General features: G+C 49.2%; 1 protein-coding gene across 1 annotated transcript in view; it reads right to left on the bottom strand.

The window, feature by feature from the left end:
- Nucleotides 1-23,442, bottom strand: part of UHMK1 (U2AF homology motif kinase 1) — a 563,788-nt gene that overhangs the window by 10,639 nt on the left and 529,707 nt on the right. The gene's annotated exons all lie outside the window — the stretch shown is intronic.

The following is a 23,442-nucleotide window of genomic DNA, read 5'->3' as shown; positions in this document are numbered from 1 at the left end:
GCTCTTGAAAAGTACACCTAATAATATGAAGTTACAAACAGTAACTCCTGCATTCTTTTTATTGGCTGGTACTGTAGTTGGATCCCGAGAACTAGAACAATAGCTGAGGATTGTACGCCTGGGAGTAGAAGCCCAGCCCATACACAGACCCTGCAAGTATGGTTTCCTCCACCCATAAGTGGAAGCAGTTTCATGGGTGAGAAGTATAAATAAATGAACTGAATTTATTGTTTATTTATTATGCGCTTATACAGCAAGTGTTTCAAAGCATAACCATGCATGGGAGGGGAGACATAAGGGAGAACAAGACAAACAAGCTTACTAGGCATGGAACATTCAGGTCGTAGTCCATAGACGGGAAGTGCGGGGGGGGGGCTGGAGGGTAATGGGGCTGAAGTGCACCCAGTCCGGCCAGAACATGGGTTAAGTGCTAAGAGGACCACTTCTCATGGGTCGTAACAGAGAGAGAGAACTGCTGTGGTAAAGCAGGGCCTGGAGGTAAGTGCAGAAGACTGGCGAGGAAGCTTGGGACCTGTGAGGCTCTGAAGGTGCACCAAGCGGCCAGTCGGCAAACTGAGCAAAGAGTAGCAGCTAGAGGTAAAGAAAGCGGGGAGGAAGGTGGTTAGCGAGGCAGAGAGGAGGACGCGAAGAGGAAGGCGGTGAATTTCCGGAACTTTAAGTGATCCGGTTCAAGATGGAGAGAGGCAGGGAGGCTGTTCCAGAGGGAGGCACCTGCTGAGGATAAAGATCTCCCCCCAAATCTCCCCTTGGAAAAACATCTCACTCGCAGAGTGTTGGAGGAAGACGAGCTGAGTGCTCGGGAGGGAGAGTATTTGGAAGAGAGTGTTTCAGGTAGAGTGGGTCCAGGCCCCAGAAAGCCTTGTGGACAATGTACAGGGTCTTGAATTTGATCCTTGCAGCCACGGTGAGCCATTGGAGGGATTTCAACGGCAGAGACAGTTGGTCCCTGGGCTTGAGGCCAAGGATAAGTCTTGTGCTTCTGTTCTAGATGAGTTGAAGGGGACAGAGTAGAGGCAGGGAGGTTGAGAAAGAGCTGGTGAAGTAGTCCAGCCTACAGGGGACCAGTGCTCTGGAGACGATGAGCCTCTAGCGGAAGTGCGAAAAGATAGAATACCTCTGACAAGGTGCAGTTGGTAGTGGGACTTTTTAGAGATGTCCAAGATGTGAGAAGAGAAGGAGAGAGTGGAGTCCAAGATAACCCCCAGGTTTTTTACCTCATTTGTGGGTGGATGCACGGGGCCCAGGGAGGCCTGCTAGAGAGAAAGAGGGAAAGCGGGAGCCGGGGTCCCCGATGGGGATGAGTCTTACTTGTATTGAGGCAGAGGTTGTTTGCAGCACACCAAGACTGGATTCCGGACATTCAGGAATGAAGGAGGAAGAGGCTGAGGGTAGCCTGAAAGAGAGATGTGTCTCATCCGCATAACACTGAAAATTGGAGGTGAAAGTGGCTTTCTTACGGGCCAGAATGGCCATGTAGACATTGAAGAACAGGGGATAGGTTAGATCCCTGGGGGACACCACAAGTAGAGAAAGTCATAGACAAGAGAAAGGGCCCCAGTTGCATCTGTGATGGGCGGTCATAGAGAAAGGAGGTTATGCACACCAGGGCCTGATCAGTGATGTCCAGGGTATAACAGACGTGCAATCAGGTTGTTGTGGTTTACTGTGTAGGAGGAGAGGTCAAGTAGAATGAGAACAGAGGGCAAGTTAGAATCAAGGTTTGAGAGCAGGTTTTCACAGGTGTTCAGAGGAGTAGTTTCTGTGCCTCTGGATGCTATAAAGCCAGACTGGTGGTCGTGGAAGCAGCCGACAGATTTAGTGTGGAGGGTGAGCTGAGATATCGCCAATGTGTCTAGGAGTTTGCATAGGAAGGGGGTGATGGAGATGGGGCAATTGTTTAGCGGAATGGAGGGGTCAGCAGAAGGTTTAATGAGCAGAGGGGGCACAAGGGAGAGCTTGAGAGCAGTGGGGAAGACTCCAGTGGCGAAGGAGAGGTTGGAGCAAGAGAGTCAATGCTGTCCTTGATGGTTTTGGAGGGACAGGGGTCCACTTGTTTGGAGGAGGCTTTCATAGACCGGACTAGTCTGGTGACCTCAGGTTTGACAGGGGAGAGAGAGCATGGGATGGGGTGGTGGATGCCAAGGGAGGCACAAAAGATAATGGTGGCTGAGTTTGTGGGGAGGAGAGCAAGGCTAGGATGCCCTGTGTTTTTGCGGTGAAGTGTGTGGCCAGGGCTCAGCATAGGGCCTGGGTGGGTGCAAAGGTGGCGGATGCTGCAGCCGTATTGGCTAGTTCCTTGCAGACTTTGAAAAGTTTGTCCGTGTTATTAGATGCTGTGGATATACAGGCTTGAATGAAGACTTTTCTTGGAGCAGATGCAGAGTCAATATTGCCTTTGAGAGAGGCAACAGACCAGTTTGAGGGTGTACCTGAACAATACCTTTTCCGTTCAGCTGCCTTGCACTTGCATTTATGGGAGGCCAGCTCTGAGTCGTACCAAGAGTTGCACTTTTTGGTAGGCCTCAGTCATACTGACAGGGCCAAGAGTGTTAGAGATGGAGAGGTTGAGGTTGGAGAGGGCTGCGTCAGGGTGAGAGTCAGCAAAACAGGAGTAGGAGGTGGGGAGTAAAGCACAGCAACTGACACTCTTTTCATGGGTTGGATGACTTTGTAGGCGGGAGACAGTACCGGGCTAACCGATGCAAGAGGAGAAAGGAACCTCAGGTGAGAGTGGTCAGTCCAGGACAGAGTAGTAGTGAGAGGGATAGAGTAATGTCTGTTGATATGAGAGCATCCAAGGTGTGGCCAGCGCTGTGCCAGAGGGTAGGAGGGAGAGAGAGTCACAAAGACTGCAGAAAGGTCAAGAGGATTCCGGTGAGTCTAGGTGGATGTTGAGATCACCCAGTAGGAAGAGTTGAGTAGAGAAGAGGCCAGGTCAGTCCACTCCGAGAGGAATAGGGTCGACTACCTGGTGGCCGATAGAAGGTGGCCAAGAGGAGAGAGGCGCTAAGGGAAGGGAGAGCCTGCAGACCAGACACTCAAAAGGAAGAGTAGGTCCAAGTGGGAATGGCAGTTACCGGAATCCACTCGGGGAAGATCATTGGTACTCCCACCCCCCTACACCCTGCTTGTTTGCTCTAGGCGCCGAGAGTATCTTGTAGCCTTCAGGGACGAGTGTGTCAAAACTCGTGACAGAGCTGTCCTTGAACCAGGTTTCAGTGAGGACTAAGAATATAATAGTTCCTTTGGCAAGCAACCACTTTTCACTTTCATATGGTCTCGGGAGGATAGCTCAGAGGCAACGCGCTTGCTTTGGAAACAAGACAAGGCGGAGCAAGGAACAAGTTACTTACCTGTAACTGTTGTTCTCCAGCATGGGTCTGGCATGGATTCACATGCTCATGAATATTCCCAGTCGTCAGACTGGGAATCCTCGGTAAAGAAAAAACCAGTATCAGTTTCGTTTCTGATCTGTCTTTCGTAGTAGTAACCAATCACTGGTCTCTGCGTCATACTGACCACAGCCAATGACTGCCCTCTACCTAAGCCCCGCCTCTGGCAGCCATCTTCAGATTTGGAAGCACGTGAAGTGGCAGTATGACCAAGTGAAGAGCCGCAGAGGGGTAGGCGGGAGGGTTCGCATGTGAATCCATGCCAGACCCATGCTGGAGAACAACAGGTACAGGTAAGTAACTTGTTCCTTCACCAGCATGGGGTCTGGCATGGATTCACATGCTCATGAATAAAGAATACATAGCAGTACACACATGCACAACCACGGGAGGTGGCAAAGGCTCAACATTAAGCATTACATCAAACTCAACATCAAGCAATCTTACCTCCTCACCAGGCTCACCTCAAGCGAACAGGTTGCGCAGCACTGCTTGGCCGACCCTGGATTCCTCCCTGGAATCCCGATCGACGCAGTAGAATTTCGTGAAGGTGTGCGTCGACCTCCACGTAGCAGCCTTGCATATGTCCAGCAGGGGCACACCAGAAAGGAACGCCGTGGTAGCTGCGATCGCTCTGGTGGAATGGGCTCTCGGACGGCCAGGCAGCGGTCGGTTTGCCAACCGATGACAGTACATGATACAGCCGGAGAGCCACCTGGAAATGGAAGCCTTCGAGAGAGCCTTCCCCTGATTGACAGGTCCAAAGTTCACAAAGAGTTGTGACGTCTTCCGAAAACACTTCGTGCGGTCCACGTAGAACTTCAGCGCTCTAGCCACATCAAGCGAGTGCAAAGTCCTCTCAGCCAGCGACGAAGGCGACGGGAAAAACACAGCCAACACCAAGGGTTCGTTGAGGTGGAAGTCCGACGGCACCTTGGGCATGAAGGAGGGGTGCGTCCTGAGCACCACCCTTGTGTCGTGAAAAGTCAAGTATGGTGGCTTTCAAGATAGGGCCTGGATCTCTCCCACTCGTCGTGCGGAGGTGATGGCCACAAGAAACGCTGTTTTCCACGACAGGAACTTCAACGGGGCCGAGTGCAGAGGCTCGAACGGAGGTCCCATGAGCTTGGTCAGCACCACATTGAGCTCCCACGCCGGGGCCGGAGCCTTCACCGGCGGGAAAAATCTGAACAGTCCCTTCATGAACTCTTTCACCAGACGATGAGACCACAAGGACGTCCGCCCCTTGGTTCTGGTGTATCGGGAGATCACAGCAAGATGAATCTTGATGGACGCGTGTGCCAGTCCAGCCTTGGCCAGCATCAACAGGTACGGCAGCACTTGGGGAGCCGTAATCCTTAGAGGGTTAATCTTCTGTGCATGGCACCAGACAGAGAACCTCTTCCATTTGTGTCCGTAGCATTTAAGAGTCGAGGACGCCCTGGCCTTTGCAAGAACCTCTCTGCAGTCGGCCGGTATGTCGTATCCTCCAAACTCTAGCGCTGCAGGAGCCAGGCCTGCAAGTTCAGCGACTTCGGGTTGTGGTGGAGGATGGCGCCTCCTTCCCTGGAGAGCAGATCCGCGTCCACTGGCAGCTTGATTGACGGGGACGCTGACAAGTCCAGAAGGTCCGGGAACCATATCTGCCTCGGCCACGCAGGTGCGACGAGGATCATCCTGCACCGTGACCTCTTGAGCTGGTTGATGAGCCGGATCAGCAGTGGCAGAGGAGGCAACGCATATAGGAACAGGCCTTCCCAGGGGAACGAGAAAGCATCGCCCATGTTCCTCGGCTGGGGAAACCTGCTGGCGAACCTCCGGCACTTGGAGTTTGTCGCCGTCGTGAACAGGTCGATCTGGGGTGTGCCCCACCGTCGGAAGAGGCGATCCACTAGATCCTGCCGTAGTTCCCACTCGTGGCACGAGCGCAGCTCCCTGCTGAGTGAGTCGGCGATGGTGTTTTTTATCCCTGCCAGATGAAACGGCACCAGAAACATCCTTTGGGCGACGGCCCAATGCCACAGGTCCTGCGCCTCCTTGGACAGTTCTGGGGACCTGGTTCCGCCCTGTTTCCTGATGTAAAACATGGTGGTGGTGTTGTCGGTGAAGATCCTCACCACCTTGCCCTTGAGGGACAGAAGGAAGGACCTGAGGGCCCAAAACACTGCACGGAGCTCCAGGACGTTGATATGGAGGGACTTCTCCGTCGGGAGCCAAAGGCCTCTCGCATGCAGATTTCCGGTGTGCGCTCCCCACCCTTCCAGGGAGGCATCCGTGGTCACTGTCTCCTGGTGGCCTGGAAGTCCATGTCCGCCGTCAGATGCGTGCGGGTGCCCCACCACCGGATCGCTCGTCGGAAACTCTCGTCGAGTGTGATCCTCTCCTCGAAGTTGCCCGTCGTTTGGATCCAGCGCGCGTCCAGGAACTCCTGCAACGGGCGCATCCGGAGTCTGCACATGGGAATGAGGTAGATGCAAGAAGACATCATTCCGAGGAGGGACTTGATGGACCTCACCTTGGCCGCGTCGGCAACCAACATCCGCTGTACTTGGCCCTGGTCCTTTCCTCCGACGGGGAGGCCAGAAGGGACACTAAGTCGAGCTTCGCTCCCAGAAACAGTGCGACTTGCGGGGGTACCAGGTGGGACTTGGCGTAGTTCACGGAGAATCCCAGGTCCGTGAGAAGTTGGACGGTCCTTGCCGTGTGCTCCACGGCGAGCTCCCTCGTCTTGGCTCGGATGAGCCAGTCGTCCAGGTAGGGGTAGACGTGGATCCCCTCTCGGCGCAGCTGCACCGCCACTGGTGCAAGGCACTTGGTGAATACCCTGGGTGCCGACCGTAGACCGAAGGGAAGGGCTCTGAACTGATAGTGACGCCCTTGGACTACGAACCTGAGAAATTTTCGGTGCCCCTTTAGGATGGGAATATGGAAGTAGGCATCCTCCAAATCCAACGACGACAGGAAGTCGCCCTCCTCCAGCTGACCCAGGACGTGCTGGAGGGTGACCATCCGGAACTTCTGCGCCTTGATGAACTTGTTCAGCCGTCGTAGGTCTAGGATGGGGCGCCATCCTCCCGTCTTCTTCTTCACGAGGAAGTATCTTGAGTAAACTCCGGAACCCCGAAACCCCTTTGGGACGAGTTCGATGGCGCCCTTCCTGAGCATCGCCTTTACCTCCAGGAGAAGCTGAGGGACGTGAAGCTCTTTCCTGGCCACAGGGGGGACGCGCGGGCACCTTCTTTGAAACTCGAGCGCGTGACCCTGGGCTAGGGCGTCCAGCACCCAACGGTCAGTGGAGATGGACTCCCACACGCTGACGAAGCTCGCCAGCCGGCCTCCCACCGGGGTGCTTCGGTGGGGGCCCGACCCCACGGCCGGTTCAATCCTGCTTAGACGAGGCTTTGCCGCCTTGACCTCCTTGGCGACGACGGCGGGGTCCGCCTGACTTGCCTCGTCCCCTGTAAGCTTCCTGAGACGAACGAGCCGCTTGACGGTAGGTGGAAAATCCGCCGCCGGAACCTTTGGAGGCGCCCTTGCCTCCGCCGCTCCGAAAGGGCGGCCGCCATTGCTGGAGAACCCCGAGAGCCCGGGCCGTCTCCGTGTCCGCTTTAATGGCTTGAAGGGAATCGTCCACTGTTTTCCCAAACAGGTTGTTCCCATCGTACGGCATGTCCAGGACTCTGGTCTGTACGTCTTGACGGAAGTCAGTAGCCTTGAGCCATCCACGCCGCCTAAGGCACACGCTGTTGCCCAACTGGCGAAATCCAGTGTCGGCGATGTCCGTCGCAATCGTGATGGCGTGGTCCGACGCCACCTCACCTTCCTGCAAGATCTCCAGGGCATCCGCCCTCTTGTCGTCCGGTAGGAAGTCCAGCAGGGGAGCCAGTTTGTACCACAGCTCCCTGTCGTAGCGGGCTACGATAGCTAAGGCGTTGGCCGCCTTAATCGTCGTCGCTGCAGACGAGATGACTCTGCGCCCCATCGTGTCCAATTTCTTTCCCTCGCCGTCCGGCGGGGAAGTCGACGTGGAGGCCGCACCCCCCCCCGCTTTCTTCCTGGCCGCCGCGGAGACGACGGAGTTCGCGGTAGGCTGTGCCCGGAGGCACAAGGGGGCCGCGTCCGGGACCCGGTACTTCTTCTCGTACCGGTCTCTTCTAGCCGGTGTCATGGATGGGTTCTTGAGGAGGGGAAGGCCCTCATCCCAAATATCGTCCAGCAGAGGTACCGCGAGGACCGTCTTCCTCTTGGCATCGCGCCGCTGATAAAGGAAACCTTCCTTCTTCTTCTTCTCCTCAGGGAAGAGCTGGAAGAGCTCGGATGCCCTGGCGATCATGGAGTGAAAAGATCCAATCTCGTCGGGCGGGGAAGCCCGGGTGGGAGGTGACGACGGCAGATCCTCGTCGTACACCTCGTCGTCCGTACCCGTCGCGGCCGTGTCAGTCCCCGTGTCATCCCCTCGAGTCGTGGACGGGGAGGAGGGCTGAATGGGGCACGACGGCTGAAAAGGAGGTGGAGGGTGAATCCTTCTTTTCTTAGGAGGGGGGCTGCCCGAAGGGCCTGGTTCCGGGTCCCCCGATGGGAGTGGCTCCTCCACTGGTAACGGCAGTCTCGTCCTTATCTCTGAGCATAAGGACTGTATAGCCAACAAAATGGCCGCCGAGTTGTCTTGCGGCGCTGGTAGAGGGGAGTCCGACGGGCGGTCAGGGGCCCCGTCGGTACCCTCGACGATGTCGTCTCCTGCATCGGGATCCCTCCCGACGGGCTGGTCTTCTTCCACGCCAACGCCGTGGCTTAAGACCTCGATCAGTTCTTCCTCAGAGGTTGAGGCCGAATCCACGACGACCTCCTGCCCCCCTTTTTCTTCTCTGTCGGAGGTTTCACGGGGGTCCTGTCGATGGGCATAAAAGAGGACTCCCTCCGCGGTGGCAGGGAGACTCTGAGCCCCGAGGTCGCCACCACTGGTGTAGCCTCCACAGGCTGAGCCAGGGCCGCCGCGACTGTCTCGATAGAGGCCTTGGCCGGATGGATTAAGGCTTTCACCACCTTAGGTGCGCTCACCACCTTCTCCTTGAGGGGGGGGGGGACACTGCCTTGCTCCCCCTCTGCCTTCGAGCTCGACCGGGGCCTCTCCAGGAGCTTCGTCGGGTGCTCGGCCTTCCTCTTACCCGACCGAGCGTTGGCTCGTGGTTGATGGTGCCGGGGAGGGTGCGCCCTGCCTGGCGCCCGTAGAGCCCGACCGTTCGGCGCTCCCGGTGCCAGCGGACTCGCAGTGCTTGGCCTTGTGTTGGACCCCCGTCGCCGGGGCGTCCTCAAAGGTCTTAGAAGACCGCTCGGATTTCTTCCTCTTCTTCTCGCCGGACGGGCTCTTCCCTTCCAGCCAGTTGGCGAGACGTTGATGGCGGTCCTTCATGGTCCGCTCCGACATGTTGCCGCAAAACGGACAGTCCTTCTCCACGTGCGTCTTGTCCTCATGTAGGTAGTAAAGACATTCTGCAGCTGGCATCCAGGGCAGACCCTGAACAGCTTTCCGGGCGTCGAGCTTCCCTTCTCCTGGGCCATGACCGAGATGGGCCTGAGAAACTTCTGGAATCCTCCAAAAGCGTAGCTCGACGAAATCTTCACCCTTGAGGGGCGTAGACTAATCCGACACGGGTCCCCGTTGATCGGATGGAGAGTCGGTGGAGCTTGAGGCTCTTTTGACCGAAAAAACGAAGTTTTTGAGAAAAAACGTGAAAAAATAGCACTAACGCTTGAGAGCAATAGCACGAGGATCCCAACACATGAACGTGCGGTAAAAATCTGAAGATGGCTGCCAGAGGTGGGGCTTAGGTAGAGGGCAGTCATTGGCTGTGGTCAGTATGACGCAGAGACCAGTGATTGGTTACTACTACGAAAGACAGATCAGAAACGAAACTGATACTGGTTTTTTCTTTACCGAGGATTCCCAGCCTGACGACGGGGAATATTCATGAGCATGTGAATCCATGCCAGACCCCATGCTGGAGAACTCAGGTTCGATCCCCGGGCCCAAGCTTAGAAACTTCAGTGTTGCGATTGTGAAAACGTCCAAATATGAGTTATCCGGGGCAAGAAACATGCGTCAAAATCTAATCCAAAAACACGTGTGGTCCTCCTTTTGAACAAGGATTCAATACATACTGCTTGTATAAACAACAGATGGTAGTATAGGTGGCAGCTTTACTTATTACATATGTAGGTAGACAAATTTATAAAAAGATACAAGCTGCTTTTGCTTTATATGCATAGGTATGACAGATTTAAAATCTCAATGGCATAACTCTGTAGTACACATGGAAAATAATGCACAATAGAGGTTATTTCATCTGGGGTGTACATTTAAAAGATCTACAAGAGTTCTTACATGTCTATGTTTAAATTAAGTATTCTCATTCCCACATCCAGTCATGTAAGCTACTTTTCGGTCTATGTACTTGGATTTGGAATATCAGTAGGTAGACTATTCTCTTTTGTTATGAACATCCAATACTTTTTGCAAGAAAGAAAAAAAAAAACATGCTATACACCCTAGTGACTACTGTATGTCATTTGATACATTTCCTACAGAGGTGTAGGATATAGACTAATGTGACTGGCACATGCTGGATAGCAGTGTTAGAGAAACAATATCACGCTAGGCGCGTGTGCACAAACTCTTGTTCCCAACCACCATCCAATTTTCTCTGCACACCAACATCTGCTCTTTTTGAAGGGTAAGAAAGGAGACTATGGAACAAGAGCACAGATAATTCACTAATTGTTCTTACTCCGATGTACCATCCCCTTTCTGCCATTGGATATTTCTAAATACCCTTATAATTGGTTAGAAAGAGAATGCAATCACACATGTGGTTGATCTCCTGCAGTGGACCCTTTAGCCAAAAGGTTTGTGTAGCGCTGCCAGACCAAACTACAAGTCTACTCTGGAGCTGGTGTCCATGCAACTGAATTTGTGCAAAATCATTAGGGATCGTCCACGTGGCTGCTTTGCAGATGCCTACCAAGGGGTCATGCTTCTGTAAGGCTACTGATGCCACTTTTGCTCTAGGCGTGCGTGAAATCCTGCCAGAGCAGGTTTTTGCCTAAGAGAGGCATGACAAATTCAGTGTACACATTTGCCATTTGCTGCTTTCATTCAAGGCACTGTACCACCATAGATCACAAATATGTGGGAAGAGGGCCAGATTTCTCTAGTCCCGTGGAATTAGAACTTTAATGCTACAACAAAAGAGTAGAGAGAGGATTCTAGTAAGTCTCTGGATTTTTGGAAGATGACTCGGAGGCTGATGTATTGAATCAGATGTAATTTCCTGACACCAGTAACGGAGGAGTGACAAATCTGCTACCTCACTGTTGTAAAAGATTATCCCTCTGGAGCAGAAGCAGCATGGTGGGCGTCAAAGGCAATGAGCTAGAGAGCATATCCAACAGCTCAGTACCAAAAACTTTTGTGCCAAACCATTACCACCAGAACCTTGTGCTATTCTGACCATCCCCAGTGAACCAACACAATCTCCCTTTCAAGGTGTGTACAAGGTACACTTTCCTGTTTTCCTGTTTGGCAAACAGTCCAAAAATGTCGGGCCCAATTTTTCAAACGTTTAATACATTTGTAGACGGCTAGCACTCATTCTCCCCTCTTGTTCAGGAATCTGATACCGTTAAATGAGTTCTCTACAACCCAATCCCAGTGCTGAAGGGTCAATTCACAGAGGGCGAGATCCTACACTTTCCGACTTTTTGAAGTAAATTAGAATATTGATGTGGTGTAGTCAGTGTACATTAGAAACATTGCACGTCTGAATAGAATGCATAAAGGCTTTGAGGGCCAACAATATGGCTTTGAGTTCAAAATATTAATATGTTAACCCTGTGTCTTTGTACCCCTCAGGATGTGTACTTGCAGGGATCACAAGGCCACTTAAAACACTGTGAAAGCAAGTAAGGTCATAAGGTATGCCCTCTTGCCCCCAAAAAAGTTTTCCCCACTACAAGAATTTCATAATTCGTCCACGGGCAGATATACATTTTGACCAGTTTCGGTACAAAATATTCTGCAATTGAGTCTCTTGATCTCAACTGGGAAGTAGATGGAGTTGTATTCTTCTCCTGTGTAAATTGGCATGCAGAATCACTAAGATGCCTGAGGATGTACAAGCCAGCATTCAGATATGAGAGAAGAGCTGAACCAAGCAAGCATGTAACATCTTGAAATACGTCCTCTGAAGAAAAAGCTCATTCCAGGCTTATGTTGTAAACAAGTCCAAAGTACCAGATTAACTGATGGAATTGATGCAGAACGCCCAAACATCACCAGATACAAGGAAGTCTGGCGAAATATCGACGTGCTGAAAAGGAAGGTGGCCCCAATGCGCCAGTCAACAAGTTAGGAGTAAAGGTGCATTTCCCCTTGCCTCAAATCAAACATCACCTCCAAAAGCACTGTGTTGAATACCCTGGCTGCTAAACAGAGGCAACATGGTAGCACTGTGAGCTGGAACGACTGTAGAGGAGGCGGCTAGCAAATAGAAGAACAAGTTACTTTCTTACCTAGTAACGTTCTTTCGACGGGATGGTCCGACGACGTATTCCATATCTATGACAGTAATCACCACACCTGTGCTGCTTCGGAAAATCTTTCGGCGTTTGCGTCCTGCGTCAATGACATTGATACGCCGTCTTCGAGGACCTCCTCCGACGTCACCAGATGTTATAAGTAGAACGCACAACGCCCGTAGACTCAGTTGTAGTTTTTTCCCAGAATGTGTGGCACCAATCTTCTGCCAGTATGACCACAGAAAGCCTTGCGGAAACGTAAGCTGCAATCACATAAGAAATTCTGTAGCGGGGTAGGCAGGGAGGGAGCCATATGAAATAGGTTGTCGGACCATCCCATCGAAAGAACGTTACTAGGTAAGAAAGTAACTTGTTCTTCGAGGGGATTGGGTCCTCCGATGTATTCCATATCTATGACAGACTCCCAAAGCAGTCCCAACGTAAGGAGGTGGGAAAAGAATTTAGAATATACAAATTTAGAATGCCCAATCAAATTGCAGAGTAAAGGACCGCCTTGCCAAAGGCCAGATCCTGCCCCCGGATAGCATCGAGGGAGTAGTGACGTACAAAAGTATGGACCGAAGCCAAGGTGGCTGCATCACAGATGTTACGAATAGGAACACCCCTCTGCAGGGCAGTAGAGGCAGCCATAAGCCTGGTAGAATGGGCCCGTAAGCCTATCAGAGGGTCCTTACCCGCCAAGCGGTAACATTCGGAAATTGCCAAGATGATCCATCGAGACAAAGTATGCTTAGTAACAGCTTGTCCCAAACGCCTTCCAGTGTAACCAATAAAGAGTTGATCGTCCACTCTGACCTGGGACATGCGTGAAATGTAGAAGCTTAAAGCTCTCCTAGGATCCAGCCTATGGAGCCTCTCCTCTTCCTTACCAGGATGTGGAGGAGGATAACATGCCATAAGAATAACCTTCTGGCTTAAATGAAATTCCGACACCACCTTCGGAAGAAAGGAAGGACGTACTCTAAGGACAACCCTGTCCTTATGAAACACAGTGAAGGGTGGCTTAACTGAAAGTGCCTGTAACTCACTCACTCTGCTAGCGGAAGTGACCGCAACTAAACACAGTTTTAAGGGTTAACAGTCTCAAAGGACAAGAATGCAAAGGCTCAAAGGGAGCACCTTTAGAAACTTGAGAACAAGGTTCAGATCCCAACCGGGCACCTGGAAAGGTGACGGAGGGAACACATTAGTGAGCCCTTTCAGAAACTGAGAAATTAAAGGGATTTTAAAATAAGAACACCTCAGACGAGCGCTTAAATATAGACAGCGCCGCCAGGTAACCTTTAATGGTACCCACTTGCAGGCACTTGTGGGCCAAAGAAAGCAAAAAAGACAGAACGACAGGAATGTCACATGAAAAAGGATCCACATTCTGAACCCTGCACCAGTCGCAGAACTTTCTCCAATGGCAACGGTACAGGGACTTTGTTGCCGGCCGTCTGGCCGAAAGCAACACCTCCATCACGTCTTCAGGGAGGTCCCAATCCTTATACCTCAACCTTTCAGAAGCAAAGCGTGAAGGTTGAGGGATCTGACCTCTGGATGGAGAACTTGACCCCCCCTACCGTGAGAGCAGATCGTCTCGGTAGGGAAGACGACGTGGAGGGCAGATGGACAAGTCCAGAAGGTCCGGGTACCACGTCCTCCGGGCCCATGCCGGAGCAATGAGGATCATCTGCTGAGGTGAAAAGATGGTTTGAAATTATCCCATTTACCTCAATGGGCAAGCAGATGAGTTATTGCTTTGGTTATTATCCACTCATTTCGATTGGTATGCTTGTTTCTGAGATTGCTGTAACTCTTGGTAAAAGGGCTTTAACATGCTGGTGAAAACAATGCTTTGATTGGTGGACATACAATGAATTGCCATATTCCTTTGTGTTGATCTGTTCTCATATAAGGAGCCTCTTAGTGGGCTTATGCCTCAGATTGTTGAGTTAAAGAATGGCAGCTATAGGATCTTCTGTTGAGCATCCACACTGAGGCCCATTTGTCTTGTCCACAAAGAAAGTCTCAATGTCAGGCCACAGCATTAGGTACTGACTAGAGTTCCAAGATGTCATTGGCTGAACTTCTCTATGTTGGATCCAAGCTTCTTAACAACAATGGAATCAACCAACAAAATTAAAAGTCTTGTTTGGTCATAGAAGTGATTAGCATTGTATCTTCTTGATACCACTGAAAGGTTGAGTGTTGCTAAGTGTGACATTTGCTCCAATTGCATTCCAAAATGGATTCCCTTGCAGTGATCTGCCTACGTTCTTAAGAAGGCAGGACAGTTTCCATTTTTCTGAGGGCACAGACCATACCTTTAGAGGCAAAAAGGATAGTTTGGGCGAGCAGATGTACTTTTGGATAGCAAATCCATGAGATTTAACAAAACCAAACTTAAGTGTTGACTTAAAGAGTTGGGTGCCATGTCGGCTTAAGAGGTCTAGATAAATCACTGGTTAAGGCGGTATACGTTTATATTTGATTGTAAAAGATTCCTGGAGAGGTCAATTTTCTGACCCTATGTCTGGAGTCTTTGGACGTCTTTTCTTTACTGGCTTTTAGAATCCTTCCTATGGTGCCAGCAGGAGTGTGATCTTGTGAAAGCTTTTCAGGTGTCTCCTGAAAGTTTAGCATCAAGTGGTGTACTCTATTCCGAAGTTGGTGTCGAAATCCAGGTAGACTATGTTGAGCCTGCCAGTGAGCAGCGTTACTGGCTAACTTTCAGATTTTCTTTAGAGTGAACATGCCGCCGGTGTGATTCTTGGCATAGGACGACGGTGATATTGAGGATCACTGGTGCACTAACTGGCCACATGTGTTGCGTTTGAGGCGAGAAGATCACTTCTTGATTTTATATACAGGGACGTGGTCCCCAAGCATTAATCACCGTCTCAGAGTGTTCCAACCAGATCCCATGCCAGGCTCTCCGATGCCGTACATATCCTTTACCCTCCTGTTAGGCATTTGACCAATGGATACTCAATGGTGCTAGTGTCCAGACAATACAGACTGCGTGGTAGTCTTTCTTCGATGGACTTTCACACCACGAGCCACTTCTTACAAGTTGCCTACATGGTACTCGGGAGAAGGCCAAAGATGGAGACGCCTCTTTGAAACATACTCTGTCAATTGGCCCCCCCCATTTCTCCCCCTACCTCCCAACATCAGCACCTCCCAAAACCCACATTTTTAGTGGTGTACATCATTCGTAAAATGTCGCGACCCAGTCAATGGAGTCAACAGATCGTTGGGACAGTCAGCCGAAGTATGCAGGATGTGATAAAAAGGGGCCTGTAAGTGAATAGATTGTCATTTTATGGTGTAAGCAGGTAGCCGAAGCCTGGCAAGGGCGAGTGAAATCCCAAAATCCCGCAGAGAAGGACGCCTTCAACAACATAGAGCTGGCAGTCTGAGCAGCATGATCCTGTCAGACACACTGTAGTAGGGGTTTAGAGGTGAACCCTGGTCCATAAGAGTCTTTTCCAGAGGCATGGAGAAATTGTGCAATACATTTTCTTGAAATCATAGTGGAAATCATTTGCTCAAAATGAGCCAGTGTGGCAGTGTCATACTCCTGTCCGTGACAAGACAGGACCCTGATATGGCACGTGTGCCCGCTTCCATGGCAATTCAGGGACTGATGTCACCCACTGAGCTAAATCTCTGAGGCAAGGCGGTGACATCAGGGCACATCCCAGCCACTGCAGGGTCTCCAACGAACGCAGGAACAAGTAGCCACATTCAGAGGTCTGTGCTCTTATCAATTAGCTTCCTGTTCAGAGTAGCACTTCTGGATTGTTTTCTCGTTACGGATTCCAATTTCTGGCATTTCAGTCAGTCAAAACAGTATTTTGATTATGTTAGGATATGTTAAAGGCTCTTATACCATGCACTGTTGCTACCTGCGTGGTTTCTTGGTGCTCATCTGTAGAGCAAGGGGGCCGGTTAGTTAGTAGGACTGAACAGGAGAAAAAGAGCAAGAGAACTGATGTGCTGTTGGTAGCATCAGTTCGGCTGGCACCATTTACTGAGCATGGGTGTGTTTTTGCAGTTGGTAGCCACCATGTGCTGTTGGCCAAGGCTATGTGTGGTTTGTTTAGTTGCTGTGGTGAAGTGCGTGCGTTTTGTTGTGCTGTAGAGGCCGGGTTGTATTTGATTCAGAGTTTGGGAGGTGTATGCAGAAGGATGAGTTTTTCTAGTAGGGTTGGTTAGTGGCAGTACCCTATCCTACCCCATCTGGATTAACAGAAAGGATCCATAAAACCACATCATTTGCCATTCTTCCATACAAATCCTGGATCATGTGAGAAGCTGGCTTTGCCCCAACTTAACTCTCGCACTGAACTTGTTGGAGGCATCCACGAACATCAATCTGGACTCTGGGCATCCAGAGGCACGGAAACTGCTCTTCTGAACACCAGTGAAGAACTGCCCAGCTGTCCTTATCCTTATTGCTCTCTCCTCTGCATTTGACAGTTAACCATTCTATCCGCATACAAAGGCTCCACGGTACACTTGGTATTACGGAACAGGCACTGGATTGGCTGTCCTTTTTCCTCACTAACTGCTCTTCCCAAGTCATCCTGGGTCCCTTCTCTCATTCCTTCTTTTTCTACATATTGTGTCCCTCAGGGCTCTACACTCTTCCCCCTGGCTCTTCCAACATCTATCTTTCCCTTCTTGCTCGCCTCATCTCTTTTTCCTCCAACGTCCAGTGTTACGCAGACAACACACAGCTCTTCTTCAGACTCTCTTCTGACCCTCTTCCACCTGCCATCATCCCTGACTGCGCATCTGCCATCCAGTTTTGGTGCACCTCCAATGATCTGTGCCTCAATGCTTGTAAAACAGAGATCCTTCCCATTGGGACCCGTGCTCCCTCCTTCCCTCGACTTTGGCCTTCCTCCTTGGGCTTTCCCCCTGCACCTTCAATAGAAGCTAGAAACCTTGGTGTCATCTTTGACTCCTCTCTTTCCTTCCTCCCTCAAACTCAGGACATTGGCAAGAGGTCCAACTATCAGCTCTTCCTTCGGAAAGGAATTCTACCTTTTCTCACTTTCCCTCTGAGGCTCAATGTGACTCAAGCCCTTGTTCTCTCTAGACTGGACTACTGTAACAGCCTCCTCCTGAATCTTCCTTCTTCCACTCTGCGACCCCTCCAGTTTATCCAGAATAGGGCAGCAAGACTTCTCGGCCTTAAGCCCATGGACCGCATCTCTCCTGCACTAAAGTCTTAATTGGCTCCTGGTTTCTGCACGGATTAAATTCAAATCCCTCTGCATCATGCACAAGGCTGTCTGGGGCCGGGGACCACACTATCTTCAATCTCTAAATACTCTACCCCCGAGACCACTTCGCTTCTTGGGCACAAACTGCTTGTGTGTAAAGCGTTTTGCAAAGCAGAGGGCAGGGGGGGGGTTGCTCACTTTACTCTGCAGGCTCCCTCCTTTGGAATAGCCTCCCCTTCCGCCTTGAGCAGGATCTTCCAGAAGCTCCTTAAGACTTCTCTTTTCCTACTCCTTCTCCCCTTCTCTCTTCTGCTAATCTCACAGTTGCTGAATCAATGTCCTTGGCCCTTATGCATCTTCGGGGCCTTGACCTCCCACACCAATTCTTCTTAGCTCTGGTCTTTCCACAGCACTTTGCATATGCACACCCTCCCCTCTGGAGATTCGCACTTACACCTCTTGCGGCCCAGTCCGTGTATCACTCAAAATTCTAGCACTTTGTCAATGGCTCGGACTCCCCAGCACTTACCCCTCTTCCTACTTCCTTTCTGCACTTGCACATTCTGAATTCTCACAAGGCATAGTAGGTCAGCCCCCCCTTCCATCTCCCCCTCTGCTCTTAAATATTGTGTTGTAATTTTTAACTGTACTTCGACCCTCCCTCCCCGTCTGCCGTGTGGGCGCTTTAAAACTGTATATTCTTATTGAATAAGCGCCTAACAAGCAAACAAATAGAAAACATACAAGTAAACAGTAACATCATGAATCATAAAGGACATCTTGTAGAGAATCTCAATAAATCACAATAGAATACAAAGAATCATCATTGGAACTCTGCTTTGCCAGGCGTAACAAGCACATAAAACAATAAAAGCAATGTCCTGTGCCATACTCTCTTAGGCCAAGATGATAATGCTTCCACAAATTATACAGTGGATAAAAGAAAACAAAAGTGGTCCAGAGTTTCAAATGCACAAAATGCAAATGCACCGTAGGGGCAATAAACATCATTCAAGTGCTTCACACCAAACCATTTGTCCGTTATAGCTTTTACCTACAGAACATTGTGTCTAGCACGAGTCAGAAGTGATCTATGATGGGGATTAGTCACCAGATTAAGATACTTTGCAGCCCCCAAAAATGGCAATCGTGGGAGGTAATGTCTTATGGAGGACTTCAGACAGTCCCTGTCCTCCCCATACTTCCTCATAAAATCAAGGAGTCTCTCCTCCTCCAGACCTAGGCCATCACACCACCTGACTCGCTAGACGCTGCACGCTCTTCTCCTCCCTGCCACCCGGTACAGTTGTACCCCTGATCTGTGTCCTACCCCCCGCTGTATATCTGTTCTGTTATCTCTAAAAAGCGTTCAGTTATGCATCTGTACTGTTGTATACCTCTGTAAAGCACTTCGTTGCTCCTCGAAGCTAGGTCCACTCTAAAAGAAAAAAGACCATAATAATGAAACTGTTTTTTGTGCTTCAGGAGGTTCTGCAGCAATAGTGGCAGGATTGTCGAAGCAGAGATTCAAGTGCACGGTTCCAAGAGGCTTCTTAATGTACGACAGCCATTCAATTTTGGTGGAGTAACCCAAGAAGAGCAAGTGTGATCTGAAAGTTGGTTAAATTATCACTATGGCCCAGCCAGACAGAATGCCACAATAAAAGAGGTTAAAGTAGCGGAATATCTGCAACGTGGGCTTAGACATCTTGAAATAAGGCACTATATGACTGGTCGCGGGCACCCCCAAAACGTGTGAGAAAAGAATTCTAAGATTGTAGCCCATCCAGCTTGCCCACACCACGCAATTCATGACCATAGGCTCCCACTTCCACACCCATCACTCTTTAGTATGTTTGTTCTTGTGGATTGTTGGATCTCTCTCTCATTTGTGACGCTTGGACTTGTCTCTTCTGGTTCCTGTAGGACGGGATACAAGGAGAACATAATCCATTTTTTATTAATATGACCCCTCCTCATTACCCTTAGAAGACAATGTTTCTAAAAACAAATTAAGTATGGTATTCGGGATATTTTGAAAAGCAATGTCTGTTTATGAATTGGAATGATTTGAATGTTATATCGGATGACTGTGCCTTTGAAAAGGAAGGACTCCAACTGTATAGCAGACCTTTTCAACTTGATATTTATATACCAAGTATTGATGTTTAATGATTGTTAATGGCTAACGCTGAATAAACTGTTTACTACTACCTTCTGCTTCTGGATCTACAACTATACCATGCATGTAACTCTTCCCATGTGATATTTGTTAGAATCTGTGCAATTCTTCCTTTGGTCCTAGCTATGCATTTGAGGTCGCCAGCCTCCACTTCGGCTTAGGTTATGGACCTCGTGCGCTGAATTGTTTGTATTCTTTGCCTGCAGTGCAGGAACAGGTTTTTCTGCTCTCTGGGCATTTGTTTCCCGGTTGTCTTGGCGCCCCTGTGCATAAAGGGGCCGCTAAACTCACTGATGTGCCTCTTGTCGTCCCTCCCTCCCCAGAGTTTAGCGGACAGGGCCACCTGCTCCATCACTGCACCAGTGCAGCATATGTGGTGAGGCCGCCACAGGCTCTGGAGTGCTCAAGCAGCAAAGCTCCTTACACAGGCAGCAACGGCTGGGGACTTTCTTCATGGGGGAAGCGGACTTCAGCCATCACTTAGGAAGCTCCCTTGCCTATGTTGCCGGGGAGCATTGATCCTCAGGGCCAGAGCCTGGACCCGGGGCAGGCCAATAAGGGGTGAGGGTGTGCCACCTAGTCAGGATATTCTTTTCCAGGCCATCCTGCACATGCGGGCCAGAGTTTTATAATTCTGGGCCCGCCGGCCTGGCTTCTGAGAGGGCAGGCCTACTTGTTGGCAGACCTCATGGGTGTCCAGGCTGTATCAGGCAAGCAGCCCAGGGTGCATGGCTGGACCACTCCTGGTATTCTTGGGTCCGTTTATCCTGGGAGGGGGGTGAGGTTAGGGAGGGGGGGAATGCTCGAGGCTACAGCCTCCCGGAGAGCCTCAACACCAGTCTCCTTTCCACCAACCGTTAAAACCAAACTTATTTCCTTTTTGAAGCTCTCTCCCACTGTGTTGTCCATTCCCCGGGAACTGGAGATCTTCCCAATGTATTTGTCCATCAACAGGAATGGAAAGGATTGGCACTGCTAAGTACTTAAATTAACTCCTTGACTTACAAAAATGTCGATTCGATATTTAGGGCACACCTTGAAACCCTGGCACAGGGTGTAAGTGAACAATAAACTAAAAGGATTCAGAACCTAATCTGATCCTAGGTGTGCTGCCCCTTGCTCTCCAATAGGAGTTGCTCCAACTTTTTTATAGTGTAATTACTTCAATTTCCAAATAATCACTCTGTGGTCACTTGATAAAATCATGAAGACTGTTACCTTCTGTTTTATTGCTGAGGCTTGTGCATCATGCAATCAATCAGCGCCTATAGATTTGTTATGCCGATGCATTTCGGACATGGTCCGTCGTCAGGGCTCTTGGCGCTCTCATTACCCTTTAACATAAAATATACAGCATACAACATAAAACAAACCATACATCCGTATGTTTTGAATGTTTCAATCACATTTAACCGCATGAAGTTAATATCAATAATACCCAATCGCCATATATGTATCATTTTTGTCACCCACATTCGGTTCAATTCAATATTACATAGTTCATGATTGTGTTTCACGGTTGTTTGTTTCAAAACAAAATCATAACATGTAGATTCAGATATCCAGTTCAGATCAGCCAGAGTTATTTTGTAAGTCCAAACATGTTATATCAAAATATAAAGATAATGTCACATACCATTGTTGCAGGTTTCAATTCACCAGGTGTGTATCATCATTGGTAAGCGGAAACATATAATCATTAATTGCACGTGAGTATTTAAAACGGGCATCTAATGTATTCAAATCTTTAGTTTCAAGACATATCATGTACCTCTTGAATGGCTGTACCAGCCTCCCTCCTTTGTTGATGCTCTGTGATGCCTCAATATTGTATATTCACGGTTGACCTAAAAAGAGTCACTGTGTTAATGTGTGCCCCTCGTGTCTAGTTATTCATTTGTTATCATCTATTGTACCTTACTTACCTATATCAGCCGTCAGCTGCTCGCTCGTCCCGTGAAAACCTGCGTCCTGGTTGGATGCCAGTTTTCACTGTTTGGGTTGTGTTACGCAACCCGCGCGTGCGCCGATGCATCGCAGACGCTTACTTTCCTTTTTTCGTGTTCGCCGCGCGCCGGTTCTCCTGACATCAACTCTATTAAAGTGACAGTATCGTTATACACATTGCCGCTCCTAATGTGAGCTAACTGTTATTGCAAGCTCAATGTGATTGTACTTACTGCTGCTCCTAATGTGAGCTTATTATTATTATTATAAGCTCGGTATATCAATTCTATTCTTAAAATAGTAACAATGTGTAACATTCAAATTATATTTTTGTAAGGACGTTACTTCTACAAAAATCTTGTGATTGTGTGAATTCCATATCAGTTCTCCGTTAGTGGGTCCATAGCATTGGTTCTATGTGGTTCAATAGCAATGTAGACTACACCAAGTGCATATACCTCAAAGTAAATATTCATTAGGGTGAATGTACATACAATCCGCAGTAGTTTCAGTGACCACTAACTTGGGAGGACGAGACAGGAATGACATTCCTGTCTTGGGTCCCCCTCAAGAACCAGTTCTGAACGGGAATATCCTTCATTGAAGACACTGCACTACTTCCTCACCATCATCACCCTGTTATGTACAGGTCCCCAATATACTCGTGAATGTCATAAAGGTCTATCATATGCACTGTTCAGAGTTCTTCTTGTGTTATCCTTTAGTTGATTCACAATTATTGTATATTACAGAAAACACGTGTAGTTTATTTCTTCATTAATTCCACCTGTCTTCAGTGAGTCCAGTCTGTCTATCCAATAAGATTCTCTTTGATTAAGTCTCTTGAAGACATCCTCATGGTCCATCTCTCGGTTTGATTACTTCCAGGACTTGAATCCTGATTTGGTTGATGTTATGTTTTTTTTCTTCCCAATGCCTTGCTACTGCAGAATTTGTTGTTGTTTGTGTGTATGTTAGATCTATGTTCATTCCATCTGAGACGACCAGATCTTGTTGATTGTCCGACATAGTACATACCACAAGGGCATTTTATAGCATAAATTATGTTTATTGTATCGCAGGTTGCAAAACTCCTTAATTTAGGAGTAATGCTGTTTTAATTCTGCTACTCTGCAAGGAATAGCATGATACAAATACCATTGGTGCTTTGGTTTTCTTGAGATTACTGCTCTCTTGTGATTGAGGTGTCGATAGTGTCATGCGTTCTTTTGCTGTTATCTGTCTCTTTATATCCCCAGGCCAAAAAACTTCTTTCCCATTGTTTCAATCGCTCTTTCGCATACAATAGGTTCGTTAACAATCTATTTTACTCGTCTCATTTGGCTATATGGTAAATTTCTGAGCAGGCTTGGCTGGTGAAAGCCTAGTCGGAAAGCTAAAACAGACCGTACAACCTGCTACACAGACTTCGCTTTCACCAGTTGTTAATAGTTGTTGTCAAGAGAGCCGGCGCGCGGCGAGCACGAAAAAAAAGGAAAGTAAGCGTCCGCGATGCATCGGCGCACGCGCGGGTTGCGTAGCAACACAACCCAAACAGTGAAAACCGCATTCAATGAGGACGCGGGTTTTCGCAAAACGGGACGAGCGAGCAGCTGACGGCTGATATACGTAAGTAAGGGACAATAGATGATAAGGAACAAGTTACTTACCTGTAACTGTTGTTCTCCAGCATGGGTCTGGCATGGATTCACATGCTCATGAATATTCCCCGTCGTCAGGCTGGGAATCCTCGGTAAAGAAAAATCAGTATCAGTTTTGTTTCTGATCTGTCTTTCGTAGTAGTAACCAATCACTGATCTCTGCGTCATACTGACCACAGCCAATGACTGCCCTCTCCCTAAGCCCCGCCTCTAGCAGCCATCTTCAGATTTGGTAGCACGTGAAGTGGCAGTATGACCAAGTGAAGAGCCGCAGAGGGGTAGGCGGGAGGGTTCGCATGTGAATCCATGCCAGACCCATGCTGGAGAACAACAGTTACAGGTAAGTAACTTGTTCCTTCTCCAGCATGGGGTCTGGCATGGATTCAAATGCTCATGAATATATGAATACATAGCAGTACACA

The sequence above is a fragment of the Ambystoma mexicanum genome, chromosome 1q, assembly GCF_040938575.1.
Source record: "Ambystoma mexicanum isolate Mex_15411 chromosome 1q, UKY_AmexF1_1, whole genome shotgun sequence".
Lineage (NCBI taxonomy): Eukaryota > Metazoa > Chordata > Amphibia > Caudata > Ambystomatidae > Ambystoma > Ambystoma mexicanum.
The sequence above is the reverse complement of the archived record's forward strand: the minus strand, read 5'-3'. Positions and strand labels throughout refer to the sequence as shown.